Genomic DNA, 10,077 nt, shown 5'->3' with positions numbered 1-10,077 from the left:
AGTTAAATTTCTTTTTTTTTTTTTTTAAGATTTTATTTATTTGACAGAGAGAGATCACAAGTAGAGAGAGAGAGAGAGAGGAGGAAGCAGGCTCCCTGCCTAGCAGAGAGCCTGATGTGGGGCTCAATCCCAGGACCCTGAGATCATAACCTGAGCTGAAGGCAGAGGCTTAACCCACTGAGCCACCCAGGCAGCCCCTAGTTAAATTTCTATCCAACTATGAGGGAGGGGGCTTGGTCTAGTCTGACTCTCCGGATTCTGGGCTCCTAGAAAGCGGACATTTTGCTCTGAGATGCTTGTAGCTGCAGGTAAGCCCCTCTGAGATGTTTCTGGCACAACCACTCCAGAGAAGCTCTTGGACTTGAACTGCTCCAATGCAAACATCCAACAGAATGCCAACAGAGTGCATCCCATCATGCTTATTTGTCCCCTCCTTTCCCATTGCTTGCTCATTCAGTGCTTCCTAATAATCCCCTAACACCCCTCTCTTGCTTTATCCACTCATTTCACAGTTTTCACCAGAAATACTTAGGGGAGGGACACACAATTTCACAAGGTCTCAAGATTATTTTTCTTTCGTGGATCTTTGAGGGTTTTTAATGGTTGATCCAGCCTCCCTCAGCCTTTTCTCCATTTCAGATTCAGTTGTGTGTCTGTGTTGCCAAACTTGTCCTGCAGATCCACTGTGAATACCGGGGTGTTTGCTGAAGACTTGGGTTAGATTACTCGGCAGAGGGTGAAATGCCCGGCCTTTTGCAAGCAAGCTCCTTGATAACCATCGCCCTAACTTCACGTGTTTGGGGTGTGGAGGGCAAAATATTTTCAGCGAGAAGTCGGAGTCTTCACCCAATTCTCTCAACTCAAAGCTCAAACTCTTGAGCAAAATTCAAATCTTAGTTTAAGGAACAGTCTCCTCACATGTGAAGTGCAGACAAGAGCGACTACACTTCAGGGGTGATGGATGTGGAATCAGACTACTTTGTAACAGGTGAAGCTCTGTACGGGTATTAGTGGATAGGATCTGCTCCACAGAAACAAAGCTGTCACGACAACCCCCTCGCCAGTGCGCCCTTCTCTGCATTACTAATGATAATAGCGACCATTTGTTGAAATCCCACTACGTGCAGGTACAGAGATGAATTTATCGCTAGGTCACAACGTCCTTATTAAGGATGAGATCGCAGAGACCAAGTCATTTGCCCACGTTTCTCCTAAAAGTGTGAGGATACCCCCCGAGATCAGCTTGCTGTAGAGCTGCTAAGTAACGCCGAACACTTCCTTAGCACAACCCTACTTCGTGTTTTTGGTTCAAACTAAAAAATTATTGGTCGTTGAGCCAAAATTCAAATTTAACTGGGCGTCCCATATTCTTACTCAATCTGGGGGTCCCCGGAAAAAAAAATCTAAGCAGGTTCTTCCCTGCCACGCCCTGCGTCTTTGCTAGTTTCACTTTTATCTTTACGAGCCGAGCCATTGCGAACCGCAGGGTCAGACTCCAAGGCTCCAGACTGTTTCGGGAGGTGAAAGGCGGAGGAGGAGACTCCCGCCCCTCACCAACATGTCCGCCAACGAGCCGGCACGAGGTCCTTCCGCCTCGCACAGACGTGGCCGCGCCCCGCCGCAGAGGATTGGCTCCAGACCGAAGCCCGGCCTCCCTCGGCACTGGAAGCCCCTTCCATTGGGCAGTTAGAAAACATGGCGGAGCCCCGCCCCCGCCTTCCTCTCGAGTCCCAACCGCAGCACGGGCTTCGCTGATTGGCGGAGGGTAGTGGCCTGGCCGTCACGTGGGACCGGCCTCGTTTGTTTGCGGAAGTAGAAGGAAGTAGACGTGCTGAGTAAGCTGAGGTGAGTGACGGCGCAGGGGAGGCGGGGCCTGGGGGGGCCCTTCCCCAAACCTCCTCCCCAAACCTCCTGCTCGCCCCGGTTTCCGTGGTCTCCACCCAAACCCTCCTTCGGACCTCCCTTGTGCTCCCCAGTTGTTAGTGGTGTCCTCCATTGACCTTTGTGTGACCCTCTGAGTGCTCGCAGCTTCCGCCCTTTGATTTCCCCAGCGCCCCAGCTTCCATCTGTGACAGATCTTGTCTCATTTCGAACTTGTGACCTCCCCAGGGACGCCAGCTTCGGCCCTGGGTCCCTCCTTAGTACCCCGGTCTCCCTTGTGTGTCTCCCCTCTATACCCAACTTCCTTGGTCAGCCCCTTCCTGTCTCCCTCCGACTCTCAGGGCCCCCAGTTTCCACTCTGGGCTGCATTGATTGTCCCATTGTCTTTCCTGTGCCCCTCATACGTGCTCCCGACTTTTCTGCCTCTGTATTCCCACCTAATCCCCCACTTTATCTGTTTTCTGCATTTCTCTATTTGTGTCTCCCCTCTTGTCTATTTTACTCTTCTTTCTTTCTTTCTTTCCTTTCTTTCTTTCTTTCCTTCTTTCTTTCTTTCTTTCTTTTTTACTTTCCCCGTTTTCTGATTTCCATCTTTCTGCTTCTCTCCGAGGCTTATTGTCTCTCACGTGCCTCAGATTTCATCTGTGCCTGTGCCCCACTGTGCTCCCTCCTTCCGCATAGTCTCTTCACCCCAGCGTCTCCCAACCCACCAATTCTGTGCCCAGAGATGGCTTGGAAGCTGGTGACCAGGAAGGCATAACCTGTTTGACCATGTGACTGGGATGGGCAGGTCCGTGGGTGTGGGACAAGGAGGGCACAGGGCTCAGGGATCTGTGCCCATTTTTTTTTTTTTTAAATGGGCTACTCATGTGACCCCAAACAAATACCTTCCCTTCCCCTGAGCTTCTGGGTCTTTCCCTCACCTGCCCTTTTACCCACCCAACAGGATGTTAGGCAGGTTTGGTTTGGCAACACAGGTGCCCCACCCTTGGGCTGTATGCGGTGTTTTTGTTATTGTCTCTGCCCTAAAATGTTCCTGGAGTTTGGAGGCTGTTTTTTGTCCCAAGTTGCAGTTTTTTTTGTCTGTGGCAGGGGGATTATGTTTCCTGCCCTCATAAGGCTGCTGTGAGATTGAAAATTTGAAAGAAATGCAGAAGGCAGAGCTTTGAAACCAGCATGGTCCCATACAAATGTATGGTTTCACTGTTGTGTCCTAGCCAGGAAAGAGAAAGGGATAAAATGACAAAAGAGGGAAAGACAGGTAGAGGACCGCTGTCTGCACTTAGCATTTGACAGTATTTATCAATCATCTTATCTGAGTCAGGTTCTTTTGTAGGTATGTTGCTTTTACCATTCATTCATTCATTCCTCATTTATTTAAACAAATATACCCATGATATAGTGAATGTTATTCCTATTTAACATAAGAAAGAGTGTGAATGAATATCCTGAGGTCACCTACAAACAGTAGAGCCCATGTGATTGCTTAGACTCTGTGAGGCTCACTGCTGCACTTTCTCTCCCTTCCACGGATTGCTTTCTCATTAGGGGACAGTATCCTCGATGAGAACTTTCTTCTCGCTCAGCAGAATGACATGACCAAGAGACAGAGGGAGCGCTCTGTGTGCGCGTGTTTGCACATGTGTTGTGGGTGTGTGTGCGGAAGGGGCGAGGGGGTTTTAGTGGAGAGGAGGCCTCGTTAGAGCTTCTCCTTGTAGAGGGTGGTCCCTGGGAGAACATTTTTAATAGGTCCATGCCTGACATGGCTCTTCTCTCTCTTTTATTTTAGTCCATCCTCATTTTTCAGGTGACCTCATCCATGTCGTAGCTTTAAGTACCATCTCTGACAACTCCCAAATTTATATCTCCAGTCCAGTCTAGATCTTTCCCCCTGAATGATAAGCTCACTTACAGAATTGCTTGTTCAACACCTCAAAAAGGGCATTTCAAAGTTAAAGGTATTTAGAATTAAGTTCCTGATATATATCCCCTTCATCCCCCCTGCCCCTTCCACCAGTGTCTGTCCCTCCCACTTACTTTCCCGTCTTGAGTAGGAAATGGCAGTAGTCTTTCAGTTGCTCTGGCTGAAGCTGTCGATTACCCTTGCAGGCTCTCTACACTCCTCATCTGGCCAGTGATGTGTTAACGTGGCAGCTTTGCTCCAGGCCCTACAGTGGCTTCTCTCATTTATACTCAGCTGGCCCTCTGTTACCTCTCTGACCTCCCTGGCGTCCAGCGGTGTCCAGCATCCTTGCCTTTCCTGGAACTCATCAGTCATGCTGCAGCCCAAGGGCCTTTGCACTTGCTCTTCCCTTTACCTGGACATTTCTTCACCTAGATATCCATACGGGTTTTGGCCTCATTTCCTTTCAGTCTTTACTCAGGGTCAAGTTCTTGTCAGGATTTCCCTGGTCACCCTGTCTAAAATTTGAGTCTCTACCTCAGCATTTCTGATTCCCCTTCTTTGGTTCCCTTTTCTTCTCAGCATCTATCCACTACCTAAAACCTATGGATATGCTTTGCCTTTTGATCTTCTTTACTATTTAGAGCCCTCGCTAAAGTAGGAGATCTAGGAGCGCAGGGATTTTTTTTTTTAAGATTTTATTTATTTATATGACAGAGAGAGAGATCACAAGGGGGCAGAGAGAGAGGGGGAAGCAGGCTCCCCGCCGAGCAGAGTGCCTGATGTGGGGCTCGATCCCAGGACCCTAAAACCATGACCCAAGCCGAAGGCAGACGGTTTAACCCACTGAGCCACCCAGGCGCCCCAAGGGCTGGGATTTTTGTATGTTTAGTTGATTAGTGGAGTCTCAGCAGTTAGAACAATGCTTGTCCCTGAGTAGGTCCTTGATAAATATTTATAGAGTGAATCATAAATTGATTCATAAAATGGGCACCCTGTCCCTTAGGCATGAGCCCAACGATCTGTTCAAGTTATCAGCGTCTCCCGTCCTTGAAAGCTTCAGCAACATGTCTGGGGCGATGTGCCATCAGCTGTGGTCCTGCTAAGCAGGGCAAATGAAAAAGACACCTTTTCCTTTCCCGAAGGGCATTTTGCTCCGGCTCATATGAATGGCAGTGCATTTTTAGATGGGCGCCTTAGCTTTTGGAGGACAAGAGGCTGAAAATCAAGCCACTCAGCCACTTGCCATTCAGGCTTTCTCCTGAAGGCAGTTTGAGGATGTTGAGGTGGTGCTCCTGAGGCTAACTAATGGGGTTCAGACCCTGGCAAGTCACATAAGCTCCTGTACCTCAGTTTCCTGCGTGTCCTGTGGGTGGAAGTACACCTTCTCGTCGGAGTCTTTTCGAGGATTAAATGTGGTAATTACCTCAGAAACTTGGTGAGGTGCCATGTGCTCAGTGGGTGCTGGGTGAATGCAGCCGCGTTGTCTTGTGTGTAAAGTGATGGGGGTGAGCCCTTCCCCATTCCTCGCTCACATTAGGCACGAGTTTGTGATGAGCTGGGGTCAGAGAGAACACTTGAAGGCACATTTTGTTCTAGAGGCAGCTTTGTAGGTCCAGAGGCTTGGGTGGGGGATGGAAAGGACATTTGACCTAAGCCCTACTTCCAAATCCAGTCTTATCTTATGCACTAATTGAGCACCTACTGTTTACAGGCCCTCTTCCTAGTGCAGTTCAGGAGTCGGAAGAAGCCATGAGTCCAGCAGCCAGGCAACACCTCCCACATCCTTTCTCTGGGCCTCAGTTTCCCTTTGTGCCAGACAGGGTTAGCACCCATACCTTCCTTCCTTCATGGGCCCTTGTGAGCTTCGGGACAGCTAACAGATGGGGGAACCCTGGGCCAACCATAGAGGGGGGTGGTCTTGTGAGAGGGCAGAGGCCAGCATGTGGTGAGGCGCTCCTGTGCTGAGAGGCGCGGCTGGTGGGGATGAAGGAAGGAAGGCGGTGGTGCTCGGGGCTGGCCTGGGTGCCCTTGGTGATCCTGCCAGGGCAGTGGATGGGGGCGACCTGAGCTGCACAGGAGGGGATTGCTGGCCTGTGCCAATTGTTCCAGTCATGGGACATCCTGTCGTAAGCAGCCGGGGCTCGGGAAGCCTGCTTCCCAACTTGAGCGGTTCTGTGTGTGCTCCCAGGATCCCCCAGGAGGCCAGTCGCGTGAGGTCAGCTTCCTGGCCTGGTTGCCGGAGGGATCCTGTCACGCACCGCCAGGGGCAGCTGGCCTGTCCCTCCAGCCAGGCTTTGTCAGGAGTGAAGCACAGAGCTTGTAGGGTGTCCTTGCTTAGAGCCCGAATGAGCTTCAGGTGTGTAAAGCCAGACTTTCCAGATCATAGCTCAGTGCCACTCGGAAAGCACAGCAGGTGCCCCATAAATGTTCTGAGCCTTTCCACGGTGGTGGTGTGCTGGGTAGTCCAGAGTGGATGGGGCATAGGGTGCGAGGCCTGTTACCACCAGCCAGGGAGTAAGAGAGGAGGGGAGGGGCCTCGACGGTGACGGCCCCCTGGGCTTCCCTGGCTTACTCATTTGTCCTCACTCATTCATCAAACATTTCTTAAATATTCACTATTCATCAGGAGCAGCAGGCCATGTGCTCGCGTTAATAAATAAATAAAGAGGGGGCCGACTCAAACCAACAGATGCACCATGATTATCACAGGACAAATGCTCCTCTGGGGGAGCCGCTGGGCAGGGTGAGGGGTGCCTCCAGGGCTGAGAGAAGGGGAGGCACAAGATAGGATTTTTTTTTTTTTTTTTTAGGAAGGACAGGAAGGGTTTATTCATTTGTCTGACATGAGACCGCTGAGCGAAGTGGGGAGCACAGTGTAGACGGGAGGTTGGGCGGGTACGTGGAGGTGTGATGGTGGGATGTTCTGGGATGTCTCCGGTGCTGCATGGCTGGAGTAGGCGAGCAGGAGGTGGGCTGGCCCGGTCATGTGGACGCTTGCCTCCCTGCCCTTGAGCTTGGGCTCTCTCTGGAAGGTGATGCGGAGCCACGGGGCAAGTGGAAGCATCTGATTTGCATCCCGAGGTAGGCATAGAGGGCTTGTAGGGATGGATGGTGGACTTGGCTCTCAAGGGGTGCTTGTGGACCCGAGGGGTCTAATGCAAGCTGGGAGCATTGCGGGAGGGACCAGTCTGGGGCTCTGAGCCTCCATAGGGGGGCGCTGCTGGGCCTTGAAGGACAAGCAGAGGGTCTGACGGAGATGGGAGTGAAGGGGGTGGGGGGAGGACGTTCCAGGGAGGACAGGCCAGAAGGTTTGACAGTTCAGGGCTTTTCTCTTTTTCTCTGAAAGAGAGAACTGGCCAGATTAGGAGGTGGGGGGATAGGGCCCAGCGCCTGGTGGCTTTGGGCTTCCTCTCTTGCTTGAGACCTGCCTGGGGACTCAGGGAGCTCATGGCGGAGGTGGAAGCAGACATCTGAGGACGGGGTTCTCCCCCACTGCCCGGGTAACCAGACACACACTTCTCAGCCTCCGTTGTACTGCTTCTTCTTCTTCTTCTTCTTTTTTTTTTTTTTTAAGATTTTATTTATTTTTTTGACAGAGAGACAAGTAGGCAGAGAGGCAGGCAGAGAGAGAGGGGAAAAGCAGGCTCCTCACTGAGCAGAGAGGCTAATGCGGGGCTTGATCCCGGGACCCTGAGATCATGATCTGAGCCAAAGGCAGAGGCTTAACCCACTGAGCCACCCAGGCACCCCCTCTCTTGCGCTTCTTGACCTTGTAACTGCGTCGGCAAACTCATCATAATGCGCCCAGTCACAGGCTGGCCCGGAGCACGGCTCTAAAGCAATGTGGCAGGGCGGCTCCGTGGTGACCAGTATTCACGTGGGGCACGACGGTGCCCACAAGTCCCCATGTGCTGCCAGGGCCTGAGGAGAATGCTCGTTCCCGGCCGGGTCCCGCAGGCTCCTGGCCCGGTGCCCTCCCGTACGTTCTCTTTTGCTCCATCTGTGGCGCGGGTCCTCACTGCAATGTTCGGCTTAAGAGTCACCCCACGCAGCCATCCTTGCCTGACTCTTTCCCGCAAGGGGACGGGGAACTGGGTTTGGGGTCCCCCGGCACTACTCATTTTATGAACCCAACCAGCCGCTTTTGGGGAATCACCAAAGATGCCACCTGTGGGTTCCCATCTCCCTCTGGCCCCAGTACTGCTTCTTTTTTCGGTTTAGTTTTTTTTTTTGGTGGCCATCAACATGTCCCACTTCAACTTGCCCTTCCACAATCTGAGGTCTTTCTGGGCCTCAGTTACTTCGTCTCTAAAATGGGGACATTAGTGCTTGTCCTTCCTGCCTGACCACTCCTCTCCTTGAGGGCTAGCTTCCCCAGCAGCAGCTTCCTAAGCTTTCCCTGAAGGAGTCAAGCAGGCAGGCGGGGGCCCATTTCCCTCTCTCTTCCTTGATTTTCTCATATGTTAAACCAAGATAATGTGACAATTTCATAGGATGGGCCTTTGACAGGGGATGGGGGAGCAGAAGTAAAGAGAACAGGCCAGAAATCTCCGGCCTCCCTGTAGGGCAGTCACAATGGACACCTGGAAACTGCAGGAATAGACAGGCACAATTGTCAGCGTCCCCCTCACTGCAAAGCTCTTGGGTTTGTGGCTTTCCTGCGTGAGGCATCTGAGAGCTGCTCAAAGCCTCCGGTGCCCAGGAGCGGATAGCCCCTGTCACGTGACCTTGGTGTCACCTGCGTCATCTCCGCACAGGGAGCCAGCCCAGGTGAGGAGCCACAGAGGACAGTTGTCAGCAGGTAAAAGCAAATGTTGATCCTGTGGGGAGGTCAAGAGCAAGGGGCTGTGAGAATCGAGAGGAGGAGGAAGCCGGGAGGGAGGGGGCTACTCCCCAGCTGAGCATCCCCCCTCCCAACCCCCACAGCTGTGCTGGAAAGAACCCGAGTTCTGAGATTAGGGGTGCGATGGGAGGAAGAGCACAGTGGTGAGAAGGAAGCACGGGCATGCGCTCTGTCTGCTTCTCACTTGCTGCTTTCCAGGCTGCTCTGTTACGATTGTTCCAGGATGTGGCCCAGGGGGGTCCATTTCCTTTCTTCCACCTTTTGATAACAATGGCCACTGTTTGTGTGCCCACATTTGGCCAGCGAGTGTCCTGGACACTTTCCCTCCATTGTGTCATTTCACCCTCACGCCCACCCTGGAAGGCTGGAAGGGAGCCAGACCCGGTGGCCAGGCTGCCATCCAGGTGTGGGAGGCAGCCCGAAGCCGCCGGCCTGGGCCCCTGGGCAAGGTGTCTGTCTCCTGGGGTGGGATGTCTTCCTTCCATCCAGCTGGAACCCCACGGTGACTATCCCCTTAACCCCACGTGGGCTCATGGGTGCTGGTGCTCCTGACTCCCCATAGGAGGTGCCCGGGAGCTCCTCGCCTCTCCCAGTGCCTCCCACCTACTCTCTGGGCAGTGTCTGTGCTCTTTCCTAAGCTGGTCCTCACCCCTGGGCCTCCATCTCCCCAACTGTGGGCCCCAGGGGCTCAGCCTACCCTCTTACATTCTTTAACAAATAGAATCATAAAAAAAAAAAAAGAAGAAACATTTTCCATACCATTTGGTAAATAGGAAAAAAAAATGGCCCATAAACCCAATATCCTCATAGTATTTTGGTATTTGTTTGTCACCCTTAGTTTTTTGCTCTGTAATTTTTACTCAGTTAAATTATGTTTCAACAGACTTTCTGTGGGCCAAGCCTGAGCAGGGGGTGAGCGTACAGAGGGGCAAAGACCGAGTACCTGTCCTTAAAAGGCTCTGATAATCTAGAACCTTCTGTCTGGCTCTAATTCTTGCTCTTTCCCCCACTGGCTGTGTGACGTAGGGCCAATTTCCCTCTCTATTCCTTGATTTTCTCATATGTTAAACCAAGATAATGTGACAATTTCATAGGATGGTGGTGCAGATTTTAAAAAATATTTTATTTATTTATTTGAGAGAGAGAGCATGCAAGCAGGGTGAGGGGCAGAGAGAGAGAATCAAGCAGACTCCCTGCTGAGCTCGGAGCCCAGCGCGGGGTCCATCTCATGACCTTGAGATCACAACCTGAGCCGAAATCAAGAGTCAGGCACCTAACCAGCTGAGCCACCCACGCACCCCAGGGTGGTGGTCCGGATGAAAGATTGTGTATGTGGGGACGCCTGGGTGGCTCAGTGGGTTAAGCCTCTATGTTCGGCTCAGGTCATGATCTCAGGTCCTGGGATTGAGCCCTGCATTGGGCTCTCTGTTCAGCAGGGAGCCTGCTT

At 52.1% G+C, this 10,077-nt stretch overlaps 1 protein-coding gene across 10 annotated transcripts in view; it reads left to right on the top strand.

Moving 5' to 3' along the window:
• The first annotated feature begins 1,784 nt into the window (after positions 1-1,784).
• The window catches only part of PLA2G6 (phospholipase A2 group VI), a 57,816-nt gene continuing 49,523 nt past the window's right edge, over positions 1,785-10,077 (top strand). For 5 of the 10 annotated variants that reach the window (XM_032836653.1, XM_032836645.1, XM_032836647.1 and 2 more), the window contains exon 1: positions 8,548-8,588. The gene's annotated coding sequence lies outside the window, so the exon portion shown is untranslated. Of the gene's footprint in view, positions 1,846-8,540; positions 8,589-10,077 lie in introns of those variants that run through there. The other 5 variants (XM_032836649.1, XM_032836651.1, XM_032836646.1 and 2 more) reach the window with 5 other exon arrangements.

The sequence above is a fragment of the Lontra canadensis genome, unplaced genomic scaffold, assembly GCF_010015895.1.
Source record: "Lontra canadensis isolate GAN:19392208 unplaced genomic scaffold, GSC_riverotter_1.0 scaffold93, whole genome shotgun sequence".
Classification (NCBI taxonomy): domain Eukaryota; kingdom Metazoa; phylum Chordata; class Mammalia; order Carnivora; family Mustelidae; genus Lontra; species Lontra canadensis.
Note: the sequence above shows the minus strand (reverse complement) of the source record. Positions and strands in the feature narration are given on the sequence as shown.